The sequence below is a fragment of the Corythoichthys intestinalis genome, chromosome 6, assembly GCF_030265065.1.
Source record: "Corythoichthys intestinalis isolate RoL2023-P3 chromosome 6, ASM3026506v1, whole genome shotgun sequence".
NCBI classification, from domain to species: Eukaryota; Metazoa; Chordata; class Actinopteri; order Syngnathiformes; family Syngnathidae; genus Corythoichthys; species Corythoichthys intestinalis.
Window position 1 is genome coordinate 3,336,251 of NC_080400.1, and position 13,002 is coordinate 3,349,252.

The 13,002-nt window shown below is 38.0% G+C and overlaps 2 long non-coding RNA genes across 2 annotated transcripts; one reads left to right on the forward strand and one right to left on the reverse strand.

Moving 5' to 3' along the window:
- Positions 1 to 4,894: 4,894 nt before the first annotated feature.
- LOC130917631 (uncharacterized) lies at positions 4,895 to 6,274 on the reverse strand. Its single transcript, XR_009063503.1, has 3 exons — positions 6,160 to 6,274; positions 5,205 to 5,355; positions 4,895 to 5,008 (listed from the first exon to the last, which is right to left on the reverse strand). It is a non-coding gene; the product is annotated as an uncharacterized LOC130917631 (long non-coding RNA).
- On the forward strand, positions 5,592 to 11,857 carry LOC130917630 (uncharacterized). The gene is made up of 3 exons (XR_009063502.1): positions 5,592 to 5,724; positions 5,914 to 6,074; positions 11,026 to 11,857. It is a non-coding gene; the product is annotated as an uncharacterized LOC130917630 (long non-coding RNA).
- The last annotated feature ends 1,145 nt before the right edge of the window (positions 11,858 to 13,002 follow it).

Consider the following 13,002-nt stretch of genomic DNA (forward strand, 5'->3'; position numbering starts at 1 on the left):
GTTTACTGAGTCTAAAAATGATTATAGCGGAGAAGCCAAATCAGTTAAGACGCCACTTAAAGACATTAGACCTCAATCTCATTGATAAGCCGCTTGATTGTTTTTCAGCGAAAATGTGCCGAATATTGCCAATTGTCACAATCGTCCCGCTTTGTCAGTGTTATATCAGTAAACCAGTGAGCACTGTGGTGAATCAGCGAAAATAAAAACTTTCCTTCTGTCCAAAGACTTTTTTCCCCCCCTTCTATTCAGTTTTGTTTTTTTTTCGGTCAAATTTTTGGCATGTTGTCCTGAAGAGTAAATGTTTCTAATCAATTTGAATTTGTTATTATTTACTGATTTTATTACATTTTATTTTTCAGTATCAAATGGTCAAAAATGTACCTTGAGTGTATTTTTACAGTTTGGATGTGACTTTTTTTTTTTTTTTTCAGGCAAATTGATGCGCGTTAAGTCTTTTCTGTTACAAGCAACACAATGTTAAAAAAGTTATACTTTATTATAAAGTGATCTATGTTACTTTTTTTAATAGAAAAAAAAGGACACATTGTTAAGCTGAGGCGTACTTATAATAGTAATATAGACGAATGATACTATTTACAGTGGCGGCAGAGAGTTGGGGGGGGCGCGAAACATTTACGTCTTCCTTGGGGGGTGCGTAACAGAAAATTGAGAAGCACTGGTTTAAGTGAACAACTACATGCAACAATTTTTAGAGTGTATTTTTTAAAATGTATATTTCACAAAAGGTCAAGCAATATTACCTTTATTATCTGCAAATTAAGTCAATTAAGTTGTCAAATGAAAAAGAAAAAAACTAATTACACCCATTTTAGACATCTTTTCAAGGAAGTGAATTAATGGGTACTCATGTGGACTGTTAAGTACATCCAACATGAAATGTATGAGTGCTGAAAGGGTGGCTGGTTAGTCTTTGGTGTGTTTTTTTTTTTCCTGCGAGGATTCAGCACTTCTTAGCGTGTTCTTGAACACAAAGCTCTTGTTGGAGAACATCCCCTCCTCTTCAGATAACTTGCCATGCTGTAAAAACAAATGAGAACCCACAATTTTTTTTTTGGGGGGGGGGGGGGGGGGGGGGTGATACGTGCATCCGGATCCAGGATAATTGAAAATCCTGATATACAAAGATCATAGTACAATATCTTATTACAGCTCCCTGACTTAACTGTACTGTAGTCTACAACTCTACAGTTTTCAGTACATAAAACCTGTTAGTTTTTAGTAAAGGTTCTGAGTATTAAACATAAAAAGAATTTCTCACTACACAAATCAGACAAAAGTCCTGTTCATTCAATTTTTTAAAAAGTGCTGCTGATTGACATTTTTTTTGTCATGTGGGCAGAGCGCTGATATAAATTGTGTCAACTCATTTATTTTCTTTAAACAAACTAAACAGCAAAATTGAATAAGGAGGAGGCAGACTGTAATGAATCCGTTTTCTTTATCAAACTGTTGTTCATAAATTCAAACCAATTTCAAAGTCTCTTGTATGGCTATTTACAGTTTGGGTTTGTGTTGAAAGGAGATTCTAAGCTGTTATGTGAATGGGTTTATGAGTGTGGTTTCTATATAAAGAAATGAGACAAATTTACTATCTAACAATAACTCAAGTGGTAATATGCTGCTCGAAAATACGATACAAATGGACACTTAAGACACTAATTAGCATAATCGCTAAGTAGCTTAGCACTCTGTGCTGAGCAGTAAGGTTTCATTAACAAAGAATACAAACAAATACAACTGGCTAAATTTACTCACCACTGATGGAGACAAACTGGATCTAACAACATAAAAGACAGTCTACCTCTCAAGTTCTCAACATTTGGTAATATTATTGATTCAACAATCCAGCAGCACCATCAGTTGCAGCAGTCAACTCTCTCTCTTGCTCTAACAACTGGCACGCACGCAGCCTCGCCTTACTCACAAACAAGGACCCAAACGGGACGGCTCACAGTTGCCGGCAAAAATCGCTGATCAATTTAGTTGGCAACTAATTTATCAATCAATTTAATCGATTCGTTGTTGCAGCCTTAGTCTTAAGAAATAAAATACTTTTGTGTAGAATATCTTTAAATAATTAAATGAAAACTACAGGGCTATGATAAGAGAAAAGCACTGTTTTCCGAAATTTTCAGGTTCGCGGTGAATTAGTAACAGTAGGCCTTGGGGTGGACCCTGAAAAAGTGCCTAGAAAATGAGTTTCGTTCCACTGTCTGGGCACTACTTGTTCAATGCATTTTTTGATAGATAATACCATTCTGAACTTTGGGTTAAAAGTTCACCCAACGTTTCCCTGCACCGATTTTGTCAAAAGCCAGGAATATATATATAGGGAAATAACAAAAAACGAAAATCTGGTGCTGCCATTTCTGGTTGTAAAATGTCTTACATTAAATTTGGCAACACTAAATCTTTCTCAAATGTCATACATACATGTACCTAATATCAGAAACAAGTATTGGTGGTTTAGTATACTCAAATGTGAATTTAGATCATTAAATGTAGCAAATCTGTGCAAAAAAAATCACTTCAACTAGAGTTGAGACCAGCACATGGAGCACATGTTACATTTATCTAAAAGCTTACGTTTTATATATGAAAACAATTCACAACCTACTATGTAATGAAAGGTACACAAGAAGCAGCACACATTGGCCAAAAAATGGCTGAAAATAATACCATGCACCTCAAAACCGGAACAAGGCAAAATGGACTGGATGAAAATAGATGCATTAGGAGCCCAGATAATTGTAACAAATAGTATTTATTAAAGTGTCAGATTATGTCACAGCATGTCATTTACACACCCACCCCACACACACACATATATATATATATATATATATATATACACACACACATATATATATATATATATACACACACATATATATATATATATACACACACATATATATATTAGGGCTGTCAAACGATTAAATTTTTTAATCGAGTTAATTACAGCTTAAAAATTAATTAATCGTAATTAATCGCAATTGATCGCAATTCAAACCATCTATAAAATATGCCATATTTTTCTGTAAATTATATATATATTCTGTAAAATAAATTGTTGGAATGGAAAGATAAGACACAAGATGGATATATATACATTCAACATACGGTACATGAGGACTGTAGTGGGCATTTCACTCTACTGTCATTTAAATCTGTCTATGCTGTCCTCACTCCGAAGCGTCTACTTTTTCCAAAGCTAGACAGCTAGTGAACGACGCCTTAATAATTAGACTTCTTCCTTTTTCATCTGATTTATTAATAAAATGGCCTCAAACCATTGTCCTCTTTAGACCGTCGTAAAACTACAAAAAAAAAGTACACAAGCATTGCATTAGCAACAACGTTAGCTTAGCACGCTATACAGGTTCACTAAACATAAAAAGCGTCTCAAACAAAAAATATAACATTTCGCTTACTAATATAATATGTACATTCTTTACAACAACCATACTTACGGACAAATTATCGCGTTAACGCGCGGTAATTAATTTTTTAAATTAATCACGTTAAAATATTTGACGCAATTAACGCACATGTCCCGCTCAGAAAGTATTCTGCCTTTTGGTAAGTTTTACAGCAAGGCTTTTTGTGCTGTCCAACAGCGAACTCTTGTGGTCGCTTTGCGACATGGTTTATTGTTTTCTTGCCAGTTCATTATGGCTGCACGACGTCTCGGGCTGATAATGTTGTGCTTATATGATCCTTGGACAAGATTTGTCCGTAAGTATGGTTGTTGTAAAGAATGTACATATTATGTTAGTAAGCGAAATGTTATATTTTTTGTATGAGACATTGTTTTGACAGCCCTAATATATATACATATATGTATATATACATCTATATACACATATATACGTGTGTGTATATATTATATATATATATATATATATAAACCATGACACTTCATTGGAACATGCATCTTTTTTGGCAGTCAAATTGAACAAAGGTCTATCTTTTGGGAAAAGAGAATACAGACATTTTTTTGTTTCTTTTAAAAGTGTTAAAATGGAGAGTACCATCTTGATAATGAATCAAAACATAGGACAGATTTTACATGGTGGGTGATTACTCATCAATATCTCTATCATCAGTGTCATTATCCCATGTGCCTCTTTCTGTTTCCTTTGAAATATTTTCACAGTTCTGGCAGTGGATAAATCAGTACAAGACATTTTTGCAGACAAGAGTGAACATCTTTCAGTCTCACACTTGCTTATCTTGCAACCACAGTGGACTACCTGTAGCACACTATGTGGGGCAGGATTTCAAGTCATCCATTTTACTGTTCATTCAACATCCTCAATGTCCCATACATTGCTAATTGGTGAAGGGGCACACATCATACCAGTCAGAGAATGTCGCATTACTGCTGCTTGGTAGTTTGCCCTTCTGCTGTGTTGGAAGAGAGCATCACTTGTTGGAGGAATGGGCAGTTCTGGCAAAGCTGATGATGCCATACAGAATGCCTTGTATCTTGCATCGTTGACCTTTTTGTGTAATTGACTGGCCATACAGATGGCACACATATTTGCTCAATGCCTCAAATGTAGACTGGTCAAGGTTAAAACTACTACCCAGATCTGTAAACGCAGTCAGGTATTCTTCTTGCTGACAAGCAAGAGAAAATGTCTTTGTTTTGCCCTTGCCATGAAAGGCACTGGTCGAGTCACAACCTGTGAATGTATGAGGGCTGAACAAACACTTGGGACAAGAGCTGGTTTTCCAACCAGATGTTGTGCTAGCCATTTGTTCAGTGTCACTTTCTTGGCTTATCTCAGTAGATTCGGTTGCTAATGTAGCCGATGACTGAGGTATCCTGTCTAAAAGTTTGTCTGTTGTTGATAATGTCTCAAAAAAAAAAAAAAAAAAAAAAAAAAAAAACATTTCAGACATGGTGCGCTGGAAAGGGGTGTGAAAAACCAACTGGGGGAAATCACGCTTCAATCTTCTTTTCAGCAAAAGCTACCTGAAACAAAGTTAAAGAGAAAGATGAGCACAAGACACACATATTCACATCACGCACACCCACATTCACTCTTGCGCTTATATTTCTCATTCACACAAATACACCAAAGAGAACAAAATTAAACATTCTCTCAAAGCCTTTTTTTAGAGACTAAACACATAAAAAAAAAAAAATTAGTTTGAAGATTCATAATTACCTGTAGTCTGAATCATCAAGATTCTCATGGTTCTTCAAGGTATTCACGAACAACCTTGTTAGCTTGTCCATTCTGAGCACTTCTTTGTCAACGATAATCCTTTGACGGACCACTTGTTCTTAAGAGTTTGTAGCTCTCAGCACAGGGTTGTCTGAAACACACACATACTTAGGATATGCAAAGATTAACGCTTTCAATGCTTTGGCTAAAGGCAAGCTGTCATGCCCTTTTGTTAAAAAGACATGAGTAATTCATAAGTTAATAAGTTAGTTAGAATTCTATAAGTTAGTTCAAATGTAAATATTGTAGTCCAAAGAGTTCATCTAAAAATGATAGAGAGCGAGACCTCGCCTTTTCCAGCAAATGTGCATTTATATTGAAAGCAAGAGCATCTGTCGCAATTAGCGATCTTTGTCGCCAGCCTTTTTTCCTCCTTCCAAGCATGTTTCTCAGCGCCTGTGAGGCTTAAAACATCGACGAACTTGCTCTGCCGGCTAAGCCTTGGCTAACCTTGGTCTTTGTGAGTTTTTAGTTAGTTTGTATGTTCAGTTTGAAGGAAAAATGTATATTTTGTTCATGGCGAACTTTTTCGTTATTCATTGATATGACTGGAGACATTGTGTTTGTGCTAAGCTACTCACACGTGGAAAGTTGTTATTGTACAACATTTTGAATGTATTATTGATTTATATTTTGTATTGTATTTCAGTTACCAACAATGCACAACATCACACGTTATACACACAAATTGAGACCTCCATAAAGTCAAGAAAAGTACGCCTTGTCTGTGGAGAGTTTCATATTTTGGTTCGCAGGCTGTATAGCAACACACGTGACGTGTTGTGAGGACAGCACACAAGCAGAATACAGGTGACATGTTGTTGACCAATGCTTTACCTTTGAAATGTGTAATTTTAGCAAAGTGTAAATGGAATAGTACAATGTAATAACTCACATTTCTTCGTCCCTCGTTGCAGTTTCTGTTGCTGTTGACTAGGTTAGGAACCTGGTGTAATCTCGGTAACAGGATTTATGGTATCGCACCTCCATTGCAACAGTCTTTGTCTTTGATATGTAGAAGGATTGAAGAGTCTTTCTTTATCTCTGCTGCCTGCAGCAACCGGCCTTTACACCAAAAAAGAATGAAGTATTATAGTATTATATTATAAATAAGTATTATTGTCACATCACCGCTTTTCACAGTATATACGCATCACAGATTTAAAAGTAAAGGGTTTGTTGAGGTTGGGGGGGGGGGGGGGGGGGGTTTGTAGCACAGCTAACCCGAGTTTGGTAACAACTGCTGGATTCACTCGATAAATCATTCAGCAGCTTGCATTTTTACTAAACTATAGCCTTAAAAATTAACTTAACAGCAAAGTATTTTCAGTCCATTTATAAATATCCGTCCTATTGTAAATAAAAATGGGCGCGTGTGTGTGAGGCACATACCTGCCGACAATGTCTCTGCTTTGACGAGATGATCAAGCTGCCGTTTGCCTTCCGATCCCAAACGAGCATACTTTGACACTTTTTTACTACTGATGCAGATGGCTGGAAGGACAGGGCCAGCAGAAGCGATGGGCAAACCAGAACGGGAACGAAGTTTTTTCTGGGAGTTTCAGACGCTTCTGCAACTTCGCTCGTACTCGCAGGGGGGTCAGAATGGCTCGCGGCTGCAGATGGCTCTCCCCCAGCACGTGCGGATTTTTTCTCAGCCTTTAAAAATTTCTGCTTATCAGTAAAACGCCAGTAGCATGTAGTGTGGAATCCAGCGTCGCCAGGAATATTTTCAAAATCCATATCCACGCAATGTTTGTATATTCCTGCAAGATCCTTGTTAGCGCCGTGAAGACAAAGCCACTTTTTAAAGAAGGTTCTGTACGTGTTCCACCGTTGAAAAGTGAAGTTCAAGACGTCCTCATTCTTCACGGAAAAAAAGATGCATATAGCATCGTTTATTTCCCACTTTCTGCGCTCTCTTTTTAACTCTTTTTCTCCGTTCGCCATTTTTGATATCTGGTTGTGATGGTGAGGGGAAAGGGGCTACCTGATTGGCTCATGTGACCAAAATCACACCACTCCCGACCTAATGGCACTATGCGCACACGAGAGATCAATGCGCCTCAACGCAAAATACTCCCGGAGTTTCATCACCGTGAACAAAAAATGGGCACGTTTTCAGAGGGTGAACTCCACGGATTCTTACTTAGAACTAATAAATCTATTTTATGAAGAAAAAAAATGATTTAGTGCCCTTGGTAGTGGAGCGAAACTGAACGAAAACGTAGGTGACCTGACGGCCTACAGGCACACTTTTGCAAAAGAGACAATGTTTATTGATTAGAAAATGCAGAATAAATGAGATTTATAGATTATAATCCCACAAGAGCAAGCAACAAGTATCAAAAACAATGGTAACGTGACGCTAGATTTGAGTTTGTCAATCCCTGAATCCCCACGTTATCATTACAGCACAACCAGGTGTTCCTTTAGCAATGAAAGTCGCTTAAGGTGACAAATGAGCGGGAGCCAACGCTCCGGTAAGGCGGCGAAGAAATAAAATACCGCGTGAATTATGAAATAAACATGCTTTTTCGTGTCACATGCACTTTAATTAGAAAGGTTAAGGATAAAGATAAGAAAAAAAATAACAAAACCTTGCGCCACATATGTGGACATCACATTTTGGGGTATGCAGGCCACAATATTAACATTTGATATATATGTACAGTACATGACTCAAAAAGTGATGTCCACGTATGTGAACCCCAGATCTTTATTTATATCAGTATAAATAGAGATACAAAATCCAACATGGCCGCCTTAGCAAAACATTGAGGTTTTTACGTTGAATTTCGTGTCATTAAATGTTTAAATCCCTGAATTCTTGATAGATATGGACGTAAAACATTCTCGATTCTTGGTTAAAAGCAAAAGAAACCATGCAGGAAGCAACTACTTCATGTAAAAATGGCGACTGTGCAGCTCGCCTTGAAGTTCACTCTGGCGCTGCCTTACCACAAGTCCATAGCAATGAGGTTTTTACATTGAACTTCTTGTGAATAAATGGTTAAATCCCTGGATTCTTTATAAATACGGACGTAAAACATTCTCGATTCTTGGTTTAAAGCAAAAGAAAACATGCAGGAAGCATTTACTTCACGTAAAAACGGCGAATGTGCGGCTTGTCTTGAACTCATTTGCTCCCAAAATCGTATTAATACCTTCTATTTTTAAATGCTTTATTGTCCCCAAAACGTATTTATATGTCTTTTGCGTCTTTTTGTTTTTTTTTACAAGGGGCATCTATAGCTTCTGCTCTATCGGAGAACAAAACTCCAAACCCATTTTAAAGCAATAAAACTGGCCACTGGAGGGCAGTAGCGCATTTTGTAAGACCCGCAACCCGATTCAACAGCAATGAAAGGCCAGGCAGCACGGTCGGAGCGCTGGCGGCATAATGCCAGGCGGCGGACGACCGAACAAAACAACCGAGAGGACGCCTGGAATGCCAGGGGCTGGACAACCGGGCAAAACGACTGGGACCACCGTGCAGCGGGCTCGCCCAGCATACCCCGCAGAGACTCAAAAATAATCCGTCTTTGTCAGGAATGAGCAGGCATGCAGGTGGTGTGGACCCAATTGCAGGGAAACAAAAAGCAGCAAGGCAGGTGGAGGAGAACTCAAAACACGTTTTAATAACAACTAACCAAAAGCACAAAGTACAACCAAAAGGACTGGGGATCAAAAAGGCAATGTTCAAACAAAAACTTACTTAAACGGAGGGACTGGTACACGAGGGCTTGGACAGGTCTTGACTTTGGCAGACGTAGACATAGACATTGACAATGACGCAGCAAGGAGTGAACAGAAAATGGGAGCTTATATACACACAAGCAGACAAGGGATAACGAGACAACAAGGAACAGGTGAGCACAGGAGGATAGTCTAGAAGAAGGCACATCAGGTGAAATCAATGGGCAATCACAGGGACAAGTCACACTAGGAGAAAACAAACACAAAACCTAACAGTCTTTGTGAGACTGACAAAGATGAGGGAAAAGTTTACACGGCTGTCTCGGCGACACCGGCGCATCTCTCAGTAGTCATGTGTAAATAAATTGTTACTTTGCTATCAAAAGCTCTATTTGTCTTGTTCTTTATGATATGTTGTAAAAGAAAAACATTATTCAGATGTTTGGGTTGCAACTAATGCAAAAAATAGCTGTGTTAAAGAAATTGGAAAATTGCTCAAGCTAAGCTATTTTCTAATGCTGATTTCTAAAGAATGGAAAGAGATATGAACCTACTTTTCTTTTCTGCTGAAAGACGAGAGTCTAATCTTTCTTTTGGTGGGTTCCATGTTAATATAGCAACAGAACAAAATTTTCTGTGGGCCTAACAAAATCAGTCAAAATCCAGTAAAACGGCCGGGAGCGAAGGGCCTTGCTCTGGTGAAAATGGCTGGGAGTGAATGAGTTCAGTTCACTCTGGCGCTGCCTTACCACAAATCCATAGCAATGAGATTTTTACGTTGAACGTCTTGTGAATAAATGCTGAAATCCCTGGATTCTTTATAAATATGGGCGTGAAACAGTCTCGATTCTTGGTTAAAAGCAAAACAAACGGGCAGTTTGAGTACACTTTAACTTAAATCTGTCAAAGAATTAAGCTAGTCCGTTAGGTTTGTTATGATAAGGGTGCTGCCACAATGGCGTTTTCCCTTCAAAATTCTTGTAAATAAATGCTTAAATCACTCAATTCTTTATAGATATGGACGTAAAACAGTCTCGATTCTTGGTTAAATGCAAAAACCGGGCAGTTATTTTACATAAATTTGTCGAAGAATGACGCTAATGGCTCCCATTGATTTTTTTTCACGACGTTTCAAAATGCATGCATTGTACGAAAAATATAACAATTACCTTGAATCCTCGAACAAATCACTCATGAGACAATCCTTGTTAGCATGCGTTCCAGATTTCGTACTTTTTGAAGGTTATTCCAAACGCAGCATATGTGATAGTCATTCCCACCTACACTTAAATGAGGCCGACTCACATAGCCCCCTACGGGCGGGCGGTGCGCGGAGAATACCTCAAGTGACTCGTCAAGTAAATTATGAATGAATCAATTTATTGTCATTGTCTTCATCATCATAATCATTGACAGTTTCAGAGTGTGGAATTTGCCCGAAAGAAAGACGATGACTGACAAAGGAAAGACGGGAAAGCAAATGCTTATCGATACCCGTCCCCCAACAGCCCGGGACGCACAGTCAAGCATGTTTGTGTTACAGTCCAGTTATTATCAGGGTTTTTGTTGTTGTTGTTTATATATATATATATATATATATATATATAGATAGATATATTTTTTTCACTCACATATGATTCAAAAGTCATTGATTGCCATGGAATTTCACATATTGTCAATTTGAGTGGGTTCATTGTATCAGTTGATGTCCAAGTTGGTGTAGGGAGGGATGGCCGGGGGTATCATGGAGGCCCACGTCTGCTGTATCCGCTTCAGAAGATTAGTCATCATCCTCCCTTGCCCGGTTCCCGCGAGCGAGCCTTACATGATCCCGGAGCTCCTTGATGATTTTTGTGGCCATTTGAGCGGTGGCATCACTTAACGCTCAAATGGCCACAAAAATCAAATGTCTATGATGTCTATGGTTGGACATCGAGCACCATCAATGGCAGCCAATCAGGGGTTTGAGTGGAAATTTGGTTCTATTGGCGAGGATGTAGGGAAAAATGTAATATATCTTGTTGGAAAAGCAAATAAACAGTCCTGCCATTTTGTCCCACAGCTTGATGAAAGCCCCTTCATCAATGACAAGGTTGTGCAAAAGATGACAATTGTGCCCACTCTCAACCTGACCGTCAGATGCACCGTGTACAATGAGTTTGGTATGGACACGTGGTACATAACTGTGTCTCCTCGTAAGTACGGCACAATCTGTCAGACACTGTCATTCACTAACCGACTCTCATCTTGCTTTCCTGCCACCCTCGACACAGCTAACCAACTCTGACCAGATGTGACACAAATCGTGCTCATTTTCACTTTCTTTTATAGCTTTCTTTTTCTATGACTAGAAATTTTTGGCAGGGGAAAAATGCAAGGAATGAAACACAATCGGCAAAAGTTTTAAGGCATAACAAACACAGGAAGTGACCATGGAAGAAAATGTTGCATTATCTCTTCAGGTGATCCCAAAAGCCTTTGTCCCTTCCTGTTAGGTTATTTCATTGTGATGTATAAAATGATTAACTAATTGGCTGCCCTTCCCAGTTCAAATGAATTGGACTTGAATCACAGTCAATGAGTTAAATTATGGAGTAAAAAACTGTGTAGAGAATGTAAAAAAAAATAAATAAATCAAAGGTAATGCTGGGGGCCCACTGATCACAACTTTCTGCCCAATCACCGATTTTTGAAAAAGTCTGACGAACCCATCTTGACTTTTGCTAATCCAGATTGTTTTCATTCACTTTGTGCACCTATGACATTTTATTGTAAAATGGTGACCATTATGAATGAAAAAATGTTTTTAACTGTTCTGAAGAAGAAAAAAAAATCTTTCCAAATTCAAAAATTTTAAATCCAATGCTTTCTTCTACACTGTAATTTCATTACAACCCCCCCCCCCCCCCCCCCCCCCCCAAAAAAAAAAAAAAACAGGATTTTGCTTCTCAAAACTAAAATCACAAGGTTTAAGGAAATTGATCAATTCATTTTCTGGAGGAGAAAAAAACTACTAAGTTAAATAGAATTTATTTCTATAGCCCTTTACAAAAACCCGAAAGGTCATCAAAGTGCTTTACAACAACGATAAATATAGTTCATGATAAATAAAAGGCAGGACAGTATTATACAATGACATTGAGAAAAAAAAAACAAAAACAAAGCAACGCATTGCGATAAAAGTCAAAACAGCAAATACAACAATAAAACAGATCAAATTTGAAAACACGAAAAACCCTTAAGAAATAAAATTAGGCACACTGTTAGACTTTTCATTGTATTTTTACTGTAACTTACTGGCAATATTTTTTGCCAGTAAGTTACTGTAATTACCACATTAGAGTATCTACAGTGCTGGCCAAAAGTATTGGCACGCCTGCAATTCTGTCAGATAATGCTCAGTTTCTCCCAGAAAATGATTGCAATTACAAATGCTTTGGTAGTAATATCTTCATCTTCTTCTTCTATCTTTATTTTGCTTGCAATGAAAAACCATAATAGAGGAAAAAAATGAAATCATTATCATTTTACACAAAACTCCAAAAATGGGCCAGACAAAAGTATTGGCACCCTCAGCCTAATACTTGGTAGCACAAAATACAGTGGGGCAAATAAGTATTCAGTCAACCACTAATTGTGCAAGTTCTCCCATTTGAAAATATTAGAGAGGCCAGTAATTGTCAACATGGGTCAACCTCAACCATGAGAGACAGAATGTGAAAAAAAAAAACAACAGAAAATCACACTGTTTGATTTTTAAAGAATTTATTTGCAAATCATGGTGGAAAATAAGTATTTTGGTCAATACCGAAAGTTCATCTCAATACTTTGTTATGTACCCTTTGTTGGCAATAACGGAGGCTGTAACTCTTCACAAGCTTTTCACACACTGTTAATGGTATTTTGGCCCATTCCTCCATTCAGATCTCCTCTAGAGCAGTGATGTTTTGGGGCTGTCGTTGGGCAACACAGACTTTCGACTCCCTCCTCGCCCCGTGGCGTCAAAATGATAACAAGAACGGTGAGCAAAAATCCCAGA